Below are 13,080 nucleotides of genomic sequence, written 5' to 3'. Positions count from 1 at the left end.
GAAGAATGAATGAATGGGGAATCCTTTTTAAATGACTTGGCATTCAGAGCATGCTATGGCTATTTTATTTTATTTATTTACTTTTATTTGTGCAAATGTATGGGATACATGGAGAATTTTGTTGCATTTGTTTAATGTGTAGTGATCAAGTCGGGGTATTTACAATGTCCACCTCCTGAGTATAATACATTTTTGTTAAGTAAAGTCATCCTACTGTTCTGTCAAATGCTGAATTTATTCCTTCTATCATACTCTAGTTTGTAACTTTTAATCCACTTCTCTTTATCCTTCCTGTTCCCCTAACTCACCCTTCCCAGTCTCTTTTAAGTAGTTTTCCTCTCTCTTCCTCCATGTGTTTAAATATCATAGTTCCCTGAAAAGAGTAGGAACAAGCAATATTTGGCTTTTACTGCTGGCTTATTTCACTTAAGACAATGAATGCCAGTCCCACCTATATTACAAATGACATGATTTCATTCTTTTTATGACTGAATAATATTCCATTGTGGACATATACCCCATTTTCTTTACCTGTTCATCTGGGATGAACTTAGGTTGAGTCCTCAACTTAGGTTGAGTCCATATCATTGCTATTGTGAATAGTGCCGCAATAAACATGCAGATATCCCTTTGATATATTAATTTGTTTTCCTTTGTGTAGATACCCAATGCTTGTTGCTATTTTACGTTAATAGAGCAGGAATTGAAAATTGCTAAAGGAATGTTAACTTTAAAGGACTTTTTGTGTATATATTTACACTATCAACGTAACTACAAGAGCTTGTTCCTTATTTAACTCTAAATGCCATACAATGATGTTGTTTAGTTTGTTTGTTTGAGGCTCTTACAAACAGACTCTGAAAAATTCTATTTCCTAATCCTAAAGGCTTTTAGAGCAAGCAGGATCTTGCAGTTTATTAGGAGGAAATATTTCTGTGCCTTCTCAGAGCGTATGGTGGGAACGGACCTTGTTAAGGTTACATAGAAGGTTAAACTCTAGTGACAAGACAAAATTGATGTTGTTTTCTCTTGCCACAGAGCAGTTCTCCGACTTGTATTGCCAACACTGAAGAGTTTATCCATTTTCTCTGAAGCATTATCTCAAATGAGATGTCAAGGCACTAAATGGATTTACCTTCTTGTATTATTTTTTATTTTGATGTTTAATTTTTTATCCCCCTTATTTATTGCAATATGAAGTAAAAACAACCACAATAACAGGGAAGACTAAGAGAAAAATAACACAATCTCACAGTTATTCACCTTATTTCTTAGTAGTTGTTGCAAGATTCGTAAGGAATGTCATCATATTGTAATTTCTAGTTTTTGTTTTCTTGACTCAGGACATCTCATTTCCGTAACTTATTATAATTCCGATAACAGTCAATTCATTCAAACATATTCAGAACACTCACTAAATGCAAGACAATGTATGATATTGACAGATTGTAATAGATGACTGCTTTTGTATAATATATTATTAAATTGGAATTCTGGAAAGCAGCCCAGAGCGACCGACATAGAGTGTGCATCTGAGTTGTTCACATCAGGTTTCATGTGTGGATTGGGTCACCTCCAAGGTGTAGGACCTTCAGACAGTTACTACATCATGCTGAGCTGCAGTTTCCTCGTGGGGTGAGATGGGTAGGAGATTTCCAATAAGACCTTAAGAGGTTCTAACCAATGAAACACCACGGTACTGTTGCCATGTCACCCTTATTGCAACTTTCCACAACATTGGTGTTTTTTGAAATGACACAGAACTGTGTGTCATAAATGCATTTTTTTTAGATTTTTCAAAATTCTATTTGTTTAGAAAAGCTTATATTTACTTTCTGTTACCTTCCCTAACCCCTCCCCCCAAACTATGTCAAGTGTAACCTGTTGGAAATCCAGCACCTCACATGAGGCACACCAGTGGCAATTGCACTTGTTGAGTTTCCCACTTTCTTTTTACTCAGAGGCAGTCTGTGTTTCAGATGCTGGGTAGTGATGGAAAAGACACTAGTATGGTTTGTTACCTTGGTAACCAGAGATAGACACCAGGCCCATTTGTGATGATTGGTGGCCTTGGTTGTCTTTTCCCTTAATTAACGTCCTGTGACGAACATAAGAGTAAATCACCAAAGCAACTGGACCATTACAATATTAAGTGCTAGGACATTGTAAATTGCAATAATCATGATAATGAGGCCACATATTCTGTGTCTATCTTTTAATTGCTTCTTAACTCTTCTAAGTGGGAATGGTAAAGTTATGATGCTGTGGAAACTAGGGGGTGATTTATTTGTTACTTAAATTGGATTTTGTGAGGAAACCTTTTTTAGTCTATTAGGATTTGTGAGCATTTTTTTTGAAGAAAAACAACCTAGGTAGATGATTTTAAATGCAGTTTATTTCTGCTAACACAGTACCAAAACTACACAGATTTGCCTCCGAGTCAGGGATTATCATCACGCACAAAGCATTGCGCTCTAAAATCCAAATACCTCAGTTGAGCTTTGTTCTTTCACATTTTGTCACTCAGTTAGGGATCCAAATTCATAGGAGAATTTTTTTTTTTTAAATTTCAGGTTAACATGAGAGTACAAATGATTACGTTACATTGTTTATGTTTGTTAGGTAAAGTCCAAGTTGTAGTTGAGCCCTTCACCTAGGAGGTGTGTCATATACCTTTACATTGTGCCTTTTAGGTAAGAATATACCAACCCCCTGCACTTGAATTTAACTGTATGTTGCTCTCACATATGCTTGCATATAGTTGTTCATCTACTGGTTTCATTTTAGTATTGAGTACATTGGGTACTTGCTTTTCCTTTCTTGTGATACTTTGCTAAGGAAAATGCTCTTCATAGGAGAATTTTTTTTTTATGTGAATCAAGGAAATCTAGTTATTAAGTAATAATGGAGCTCACCATAGAAGGGTTAGTCTTGTAAGCTGGTTTTCTGGTTTGGACTTGGAGGGCATACATTGAAATTCAACCTACAATTTCTTAAGCGTGAGCCATTTAGCAATCAGTTTATTTGATGATTTTACATATAGTGTGTTAGATCAGAAAGTCCTCATAAAACCCTCCAAAGCATGATGTTATAGACACCTTTTGGGGTCTCTGCCTAAGTGATGGTATCCCCAACAACCTCTTCATACTTGAGAGTGGGCTCCAATAACCATGTTTGTACAGCTTGAGGCTACTGCTTCCTGTGCCTTCCCCTTTTTTCTCTCCCCCATCCTTTTCTTAAGATTTGGGAATTGGATCAAAAATTTCAGTTCATCCTGAGCTGGTCTTTGGACAGAAAGATGGAAACATGGAGAATCTGTGAGTGGGTATCTCTCTTTTGCTCTGTGAACCAGTGGGCCATGAAATGGATCTGTAAAGAAGAGATTCATGCAAATACACAGAGAAGTGAGACAACTTTTCCCAGGAGTCTGATGGCTTTCCTGAGGCCTGGCTGCATTTAGTCCTTTGAATTCCATCAGGCACATCTGTATCTTAAGATAAATTTAGTTGGTCATAGAGGTCTTAACTAACACAAGTAGATATTGTTTCTCTCTCTCACAGGAAGAAAACTGAGGTTCATGGAAGCACATCTTATTCTAAGTATCGACTTCAGAGTTTTTGAATGCTTGGTCAGGACTCTAGCAGCCCAAGTCAAATTAGAATCAAAACCAAAAAGAGAATTTATGGACTCACTTATCTAGACATTCCAAGGTGTGACTCTGCCTTTCAGCATGTCTAGTCATGGATTAGACCAGAATCATTTGATCAAACTTCTCTCTTCCCTGCCAGCTCTTGACTCTGTGTCTGCTAGGCATTGGTCCTAGAAAAATGACCTCTGTGTGAGGGGTGAGGTGGCCACTGTCAGGCCAACCCAGAAGCAGCACTACATCAGTGACCTTGAGAAAGGGTGTGGAAAGCTCAGTCTCCCTCTGACTAGCCAGGCTGGGTGATGTGCTCTTGAGTGGACTATGGATGACAGGACAGGACCCCCTTGACTGAGAGCCCCTCTGGTAGCAGAGTATTGGGGTTCTATTTCTTAAACAGGGAACAGACACGCTGAGCAGGTAAAAGCAAGCTTATTCACAACATTTACCCTTTTTTTTTTATCTGAACAGAAAACGACAGACGATGCTTGTGCGTGTGACACACTTCCATGTGCTGTTTTTTCCTTAGGCATTAGTCACCCCTTTTTCCTCCTACCCAAGATTATAAATCTTGATGGGGCATGATGGCTCATATGTATAATCCTAGCACTCTGGGAGGCTGAGACAGGAAGATCACTTGATCTCAGGAGTTTGAGACCACCCTAAGCAAGAATAAGACCTCTTCTGGGTGGCACCTGTGTCTCAAAGGAGTAGGGCGCTGGCCCCGTATAATGGAGGTGGCAGGTTCAAACCTAGCCCTGGCCAAAAAGAAACTGCAAAAAAAAAAAAAGAAAGAAAGAAAGAAAAAGAAAAAAGGAATAAGACCTCATCTATACTAAAAAATAAAAAATAGAAAAATTAGCCAGGTATGGTGGTACTTGTCTATAATCTCTGCTACTTGGAGGCTGAGGCAGGAGGATTTCTTGAGCCCAGGAGTTCGAGGTTGCTATGAGCTAGGCTGAGGCCGTGGCACCCTAGCTTGGGGCAAAAGATTGAAACTATATCTCAAAAAAAAAAACAAAAAGAGAATATAAATCTTAATACAAATAATTGGGCCTGAGCTTAGTATTCAGATAACCTTCAATGCACTGTGATTAGAAAGGCAGTCCTCTGCAAATGTGAAGACTTCTATTGTTAGTACTGTCAAGAGTGGACATCTCACAGTTACTTAGGACCTAAGTCCTAGAGTGGAAGCCTCTGCCCCCAGATGGACATTATAAGTATAACTGTGTCAACACAGTGTTGGACACAAGCCTACCTGTTCAAATCACCTTTAAGTTCCTTCCAGCATCCAGACCCTGGGGTTCCAGCTATGAACAAGACAGAAAGTCTCTGTTGTTATGTGGAGGTCAAGTTTCTAAAGGGGGAGGTGGACAGTAAACTTAGGAACACATTTTTTTAAACTTTAGATACTGAGTGCAATAAAGAAAATGAAACAGGGCAATGGACCTGTTGTCCAATATGCAGCCACAAGCCATTTGTAGCTATTTAAAGTTAAATTAAAATTAAGTAAAATGAAATAAAATTTAAAAGTCAGTTCTTCAGTTACACTAATGACATTTTATATGCTCAATAACCACATGTAGCTGGTGGCTACCGTGTGCGACAGTGCCTATATAGACCATGCCTGTCATCATCCAAAGTTCTTTTGGGTGGTGTTAGGCTTGACAGTGACTAGAAAGATGCAGGAGGAGATATTTAGGGAAGCCTTCCTGAGAAGTTGGTATTTAGGCTAAGACTTGAAGCTACTCGTGCAAAAGTCTCAGGGGAATAACTTTCCAGGTGGATGAACAGTAAATGCAAAGACCAAGATGGAAAGCTTTGCCACTTTGAAGATCCAAAGATGACCAGTGTGTCTGGTTGAGCTGGAGAGGCAGGCCAGGGCTAGATCAAATATGACCTGTTGCTTAAGCAAGATAGGGACAGCTTTGAAAGGAACATTCTCACTGCTAGGGCAGAAGGAAGCAAAGGTAGGAGCAGGACCCTGAAGGCCTTCAGAAACCATCTGATGAATGAAAGAACTGATGAAACGTCCTGCCAGGCTAGATGTCTGCTTGTGAGGGCTTTGTGCTCTGGTGGAGAGCCTGGGGGGTACTTAGCTGCCTTCTGAAGTCCCTCATCATGGTATTAGACTGAACACCAGCCAGACTAACCCCCAGAAGAACCCAGAGCCTTGGACTCTATGCAGTTCCCCCAACAGTCCTTCTTGTCTGTCCAGGTGACAGCATGGCTCACCCTTGACTGCTCTTGGCCCCTCTGAGCTCTGCCATGCCCTGCAGACTGATGTAGGGCACTGCTGCAGTGGAGGTGTTTCTCCTTTTATTCCTTCAGTGGTCTTCACAGGTACCTGTTCTGTACCATGTATTGCGTTGGCTACCGAGATTGCAATGGCACAGGAAGAGCAGCTGTGGCTGCAGATATACGTCTCACCCTGCAGAGTGGAGACTCTGTCAACCAAGTGGTCAGTCGGAAAAGTGTGCAACAACACCTGAGATAAGTATGGCACCAGACAGGCTTGTGAGGCTTCAAGAGCACCCAGTAGGATCTACAGTCAAGGAGATCAGAGGCAGCTGCCCTATGGACATGGTGACTGAGCTGAATCCAAGGAGGAATGGGGATTGGCTAAGTGGAAGGTGGAGAGAGTGTTCTGGACTCTTGTTCAGAGGCCATGTAGACAGAGGATTGTGTAGCAATGGGCGGGGGAGGGAGGGCCAATAGAAATCAGGGATGCTGAGTGGGAGGAACAGAGGGGAGGTGGGGCTAGTGAGCAGGGCCCCATCTGCCATGGTAAGCACCTTGTTCTGTGTCCTAAGAGTGGTGGGAAGTAAGTTGCTGATGTATCGTGTGCAGGGGAGGTCCCCTCTGCTCAGTATTACTGGAGTTTCATGGTGCCATAAAGAGACCAGATTGGAGGGTCCAGAATGGGTGCTGAGAGATCAGACGTGGGAGAGGATGGTGTCTTCATCTTGCCTTTATTGCCCTCTGCCCTCTGCCTGTCCCTCACCTCCACCACAATAGTGATTATCATTTGTTGGAACCCTGTTTAGTAGAACCATATGAAATTGCTGATATTCAACCCTTTTTGACCTACAGAAAGGGCAGTTTCATACAGTTCAACCCAACACTGTGTTCTGGGCACTGAACTGAGTACTTTTTGCCTTTCATACATTTATTTCCCCAGACAACTTTATTGTAACATGGATGATTGTAGACCCATTGATGGGTGCATTAACTGAGAGGTTGTGGCTAAGCAGCAGAGCTGGGATTTGAACCCAGCGTGCTAGTGTTAAACACTCAACTCCAAGGGTTTTATAATTAAATACTGAGTAGCCTTCTAGGCCTGCAGAAAACTGCAGTCCAAGGCCTACATTGGTGGCTTGTTAAGTAGGCCATTAATACTTAACGTTTGAGTATTCTCAGAGGCTGGAAATTCCAGATGGCTGGGAAAGGGATATTCATTATCTCTTTTTTTAAAAGTAACTGTGACCCTTGGGGAATTATAAATGACTTAATGTAATGTTAATACCTAGAAATATTCTGGAACAGATCATTAAAAAATCAATTTTCACATATGAGGAGAAAATGAGATTATTGAATGGTAACCAGACGGCACTAGACCTTTGGAGAGGGGCACAGCTGAGTAGCAATATATGTCACTTCCCTCTAGGATACACACGACTTGGGATTTGGATATTTGCTTGGCTCATTTGGAACTCGTATTCCTTCTAATTTTTATTTTTTAATCTAAGTTGTAAAAAGCTGGCCATCATCCCAGAACATAGAAGGGGAAAAAATACGGAAAAGAAGAAAGAAACAGAACATGTGAAGGAACTGCTTCAGGCCCTGCGCCTGTGGCTTTCATGGCAGCATCCCATTCAGTGCTTGAAGACCTGAAGGGGCGGGGGTCGCCCCTGCCCTTCACTGAGTCAGAGGGATGAGGATACCCTTGGGAGCTAAGCCCAGTCCTGTCTCTGTGATCAGGCTCTCTTGGCTGCCCCATGCTGGGTTCTTGCTTCATGAGTGGAGCACAGAGCTGAATCTGGGCAGAGGGAGATGCCAGGCAGAAGATCCACCCAGATTCCTCTCCTGGTTTGGGACTAACTTGCCCAGAGGGAGTGGCAAGGCTCTTCCTAGCTGGTGGTGAAATAGGAAAATGTTTCCCTAAGTGGTGCAGATAAGGATTTTTGTGTCCATTTACTCACCCTACAAACTTTGACCAATGACCTCCAGGCATTGTGTTTGGTACCAGGGATGAGGTGGAGGTGAGAAGGACATGGGTGTTTCTCGGAAGGACACATGCTCTAGGAACCTGGGCGGCATAGGTGCCTGTCTGCCCATCCAAAGCTCACCCTCTGAGGATTCAGTGGAGTGAATACCACTGACATCCTAAGTGGGGAGAAAAGTTCAGAGGAGGCAGAGCTCTTGAGAAGGAGAAAGGCTTCAGGAGGAGCGGGAGAGCCCTGAGCCTTCCAGGAGGATGGATCTCAACACCATGAATGCCTGGAGTTGACTTCTAGCCTGTCTTATCTCTGCTGAATGCTGTGATAGGAGCTTGACATACAGCTGTGAAGGAGTACACAGTTACTCTATTTCACAGATGAGGAGACTGAGGCATGTATAAGGAATATAAAAGTATTCTATTACCCTCTGTGTATGTCCTATTATCCTATATGTTCTCTCTCCTCCCTTCCTCCCCTTCCTTCCTCTCCCCCTCCCTTCCCTTCTTTCACTCTCTCTCCCTTTCTTTCTTTCTCCCTCCGTCCGTCCGTTGCCTCCCCTGCTCTCTTTCTCTCTCTCTCTCTATCCCCATTTCTGTCCCCCCTCTCTCTCACTCTCTCCTTCCCTCCCTCCCTCCCTCCCCCTTTTCTTCTTTCTTTTCTTGTTTTTCTTTCTTTCCCTCCCTATCTTTCTTTTTCTTTCATTTCCCTTTCTTCCTCCTCCCTTACCTTCCTCCCTTTCCCCATTCCTCCCTTCTTTCTTCCCCTACTGGTTCTGTTTCTCTTTAGTACTCTCATACAGTCACTTGCTAGTGGACATTTCATTTTCAGCTGACCATATCTTCTGGATCTATCCCCCAGGCTTGATTTTATGAGTTGGACCTGTCCTTGGGTTCAGTGGCAAGTGGATGTGGACAGTTCAAGTCTTACGTCTTAGCGAGTTCACAATCAGTTGGCTCTACAGTATGCACACACTGGAAATGACAAGAGAACTCTCATGGAAGAACTTCATTTCCAAGTCAAAATGTGTGAGGCAGCTTCTTCCCACCTACAAAGCAGGCCCTTTGCAGTGGGGCCCTGTAGTTCCGTTATTATCAACTCACCCTGCAGGAAAGAGAAGTAGAAAGCACGCGTAACACAGTGTCTTAGCCTGGGTCCTATATTGGACTCACTTGGGGAGATTGGAAGATTCTAATGCTTGGGCTCCATCCAGGGATTCTGATTTCATTGCTATGAGGTTTGGCCAGAGTTGAGAAGCACTGCTTTAGGACCTCTTGATTTCACACTTTCCAAGTGCCTCTCACTGGAAAGAGTGAAGAGAGAAGCAGGGCAGGGTTCAGGAAATGAAGGCTTGGAGATCAATCCTGCCAGGTGCCTGTTTGTAAATAAAGTTTTATTGGGACACAGCCACACTCATTTGTTTGTATATTGCATTTGGCTGCTTTCATTAAACAGTAAAATTAAATGTTGCAACAGAAGACTATCTGGCCTGTAAAACCTAAAACATTTATTATCTGGTTATTTACAGAAAAAAAATGTGCCAACCCTAAACTGGGGAGTGACGTGTTTTGGAGAATGTGTGTGGTGTAGCAGAGGCTAAATCACCATTAAGAGAGTAGCACATGCTCCCCTGGCCTTGGAAGCCTTTTCAACACAAACAGGCAGTCATTGCAGCCCACCAGGAAGGGCACACACTGAGACTTTTTGCCATTTGGTGATGACTCCAGTTGAAACTGAAGCTTGGCTATCCATGTGTGACAAGTCTAGCCAGGCCAGTTAGAAGGCCTCAGCTGCCCAATTCTCCAGTTGTCACTGGGGTGGGGAAATGGCTTATTTTCCATGGTGTTACTTTCTGTGACAATGCATTCAAGGAGAGGACCTCTGTTGGCAAGTGGGACACCCAGGTGGCCTTTGGGGAAGCTACAGGATTGCTGAAGTATGATAGGAAGGAGCCTTGTTTACTTCATCTGATGATCTTATGGTGACAGCACAGACTAGCGATTCTGTCCACTTCCTTGAACCTACTCTGCTCTCCAAATTTCTTCCAGAGGCTATGGAGTGATATGACCTTGCCTCCTACAACTTTCCCTTTCCTCCGTCTGTATGATCACAGCTTACAGCGTGATTTCCCGGCCTACTGAATAGCTCTCGCCGGTATCACATGGCCTGAAAGAGTTGATTGCAAAGGCAGGTCTGTAGAATGCAAGTCCTGTGAGAGACCTGCTAACCAAATGGATTCTGCCTCTGTCATTTGATCAATCGACAACTGATTATCAGATGTTGCTGTACCAAGGACTGGGAGTACAATAGTGAGTAACCCTGGGCATAGTTCCTGAAGTTGTGGAACTAGCGTCATGGGAGACCTGTGGACTGATAACACAATTGCACAAGTACAGGTGATACAAATCCCATGTCACTGAGATGGGAGCTAAATATGGGGAGCGTGGGGAACGTGGCACTCTCAGAATGAGGCAAAGGCCCTGAGCCCTCCGGTGCAGACACCTCTCTGCCTTTTCTATCTCAGCTCTCCCTATATTTCCCAAACGTGGTTCATTTAAAAAAGTGTTTCCTTCTGAGTATTCTGTACAGCACTGTTTTTCAACCTTTTTTATCTCACAGTACACTTGAACCTACAGTTAAACTTCCGTGGCATACTTAAGTTATGTTGATTAAAAAAAAGAGTAAAAAAAAAGAATATACTTTGCTTTGAACTTCTTCCAAAAAAGTTTAATTAATGATCTATAAAAATTTTCATGGCACACCTCATGAGACCCTCTCAGGACACACCAGTGTGCCACCGCACACCATTGTAAATCACTGTTGTAGAGTGACTTACTGTTCTCTGGATCATTCTGTGGAGATGCCTCTCAGGGTGCTACACGAAAGTGCTGCTTCTGGGACTGTGCACAGTGAGCCACTGGCCTACCCAAAGGGAATCTGCCCCTTTAATTTCTATTTACCTCTAGTATCATTTTTGTCATTTGTTGCATAATATGCACATGTTAGTATAAGAGCAAAGAGTCCACACGAATTATAAATAACATTTATGTAGCAGATATGTGCGTATTGCTCAAAATCTTTTCAAGAAAGGAAATGTTTGATCAAAAATGTTAGGAATCACTGTTCTAGAAAATGAAGTCCAGTTGCTTTATTCCTGGTTTCAAGATGGTCTCTGCTCTGGCCTCCCTGCTTCCCTCTCTGAACTCCCCGTCACCCCTTCCGGTTCAGTTGGTCTGGGACACTTCCTGTTCCCGTCCCTACTTCTGCATTCTCTTCCCCCATCTTCATCCTCCAGTTTTCATGGACCCCAGCTCCCGTGCCTCTTGGATGAACATCTCTTCCAGCCGGAGGGTTACTTAAAAATTTCTGTCTCCTGAATATCCCATAATATCCTACTACAGGAATTGGCCACCTTCCACTCAAAGGCCAAATCTTTTTTTTTTTTTTTTTTTGTAAATTTCTGGTAAATAGTGTTTTAGGAGAAGATAGCGAGGCCCATTTATGGCCCAATTCATTTATGTATTGTCTGGGGCTGCTGTCATCTACAACAGTACAGTTGAGTAGTTACAGCCAAGATTCCGTAGCCCACAAAGCCTAAACTATTTACCTTCTAACCCGTGACAGAGAAAGTTTGCTGACTGCTGCCCTGCTGAGTATCTGTTAGATATTTATTCATTGAACCACCACATACTCAGTTTGGGGCTGGGCTACGTTCTAGTGAACATAGCACACCCACCACTTTGTCCCTGACATTTTATGTGCCACATTTTTGTCCCCTGAATTAATTCTCTTGTGCCCACATCACACTTAGTAGGTCATCAGATATACACACAAAGAAATTAATTTACCCTGACCCTCAGGGCACCAAGGTTCAGAAATACTGAGGTGACCTGGGCTAAACATATCTTTTCCTCAATTGATCATATGGACAATGCCATTGAGCTTCATAATTATAGCCGCACCTTCCAAGGACTGAGAAATGATCCTTCTTGTTTGTATGGAACAAGCCTTTTCAAAATCAATGCAGAGTAGACAAATGAACTTGGGGAGGAGAAGCGGAACACACAGTTGTCCCTGGGAAATGATGAGCACCACTGAGCAAAATCATGCTTAGGTTTTTCATCCTTACTTCATTTGCATTCTGGAATGTGCAGATTATTCAATTAAATGGCAGTTTCAAAGCTTCCTCCAGAGAGCCTGTGCATGAACCATTCTTGCTTTGTCTTTTGTCAGGCGGCAGGCTGAGGCTTTATTTTGGTAATTTAACTTCCAGTTATATCAAACAATGAAGGCAAAGGCTCGAGTTTTGGAAAATGTTGATATTCTGTGAAGCCCTTGGTCATGGAAGATGAAGACTTCTCTTAACATGATGCTGTGGAAAGAAGAGCTACTGATATGTTCCCTGGAAACCAGACTCCTAAAAGAGGGGTGCCTTCCCCTTGTCATTGGGTGGCTCGTGGGCCGTTCAAGGCATTTCTGCATGGTAAAGAGCTCTCTTTGTTGGTGTTTCAGCAGAAGTCTGATTTCTTTTGTTTCGGGGGTACCACATCTCAGTAAATTATGCTCTAAAAATGGTTAGGGTTGGAATTTATTAATTTGAGTTCTGTTTCTGTGAAGTTCTTGAATTAATAATTGAAAGGTGATTAAACAGCACCTTATGACTTTATTTTTTTATCAAGGCATAAATTTCTGTCTGGAAAAATGCACAGTTCTTTAGCATACAGCTCAGTGAGTACTCACAGATGAATACACCTGTGTAATCCATGCTTCATCAAGGTATGGACAGGAAGCTCTCGGGTGGACCTCCCCTTAGACTCAAACCGGTGCTCCAAGAAGCACCCCCGGAATGTTATCACGATTGAGTAGTAATTTCGCCTTTGCTAGAACTTCATATAAATGGAATCACACATATGTCCTCTTTGTCTCTGGCTTATTTTATTCATAGTATTTGCAATATTCATTCATATTTTGAGTGTATCAGTAATTTGGTCTAAGTAGTAGTCCATTGAGTGAATATATCACATATTTGTTTATCCTTTCACCTATGAATGGACATTTAGCCTGTTGCTACTTTAAGAGCTTTTTTTTTTTAATATGGAATGCCTCACGAATTTGCATGTCATCCTTGCACAGGGGCCATACTAATCTTGTCTGTATCGTTTTAGTTTATGTGGTGCTGAAGGGAGCACATTTAGAGCTCTTTTGACGGAAGTTTCATGA

General features: G+C 42.4%; 1 protein-coding gene and 1 pseudogene across 2 annotated transcripts in view; one reads left to right on the top strand and one right to left on the bottom strand.

The window, feature by feature from the left end:
• The window catches only part of CACNA2D3 (calcium voltage-gated channel auxiliary subunit alpha2delta 3), a 913,362-nt gene that overhangs the window by 345,933 nt on the left and 554,349 nt on the right, over positions 1-13,080 (top strand). The window lies entirely within an intron of this gene.
• On the bottom strand, positions 12,949-13,049 carry LOC128592935 (uncharacterized; annotated as a pseudogene).

This window comes from Nycticebus coucang, chromosome 8 (assembly GCF_027406575.1).
Source record: "Nycticebus coucang isolate mNycCou1 chromosome 8, mNycCou1.pri, whole genome shotgun sequence".
Lineage (NCBI taxonomy): Eukaryota > Metazoa > Chordata > Mammalia > Primates > Lorisidae > Nycticebus > Nycticebus coucang.
The sequence above is the reverse complement of the archived record's forward strand: the minus strand, read 5'-3'. Positions and strand labels throughout refer to the sequence as shown.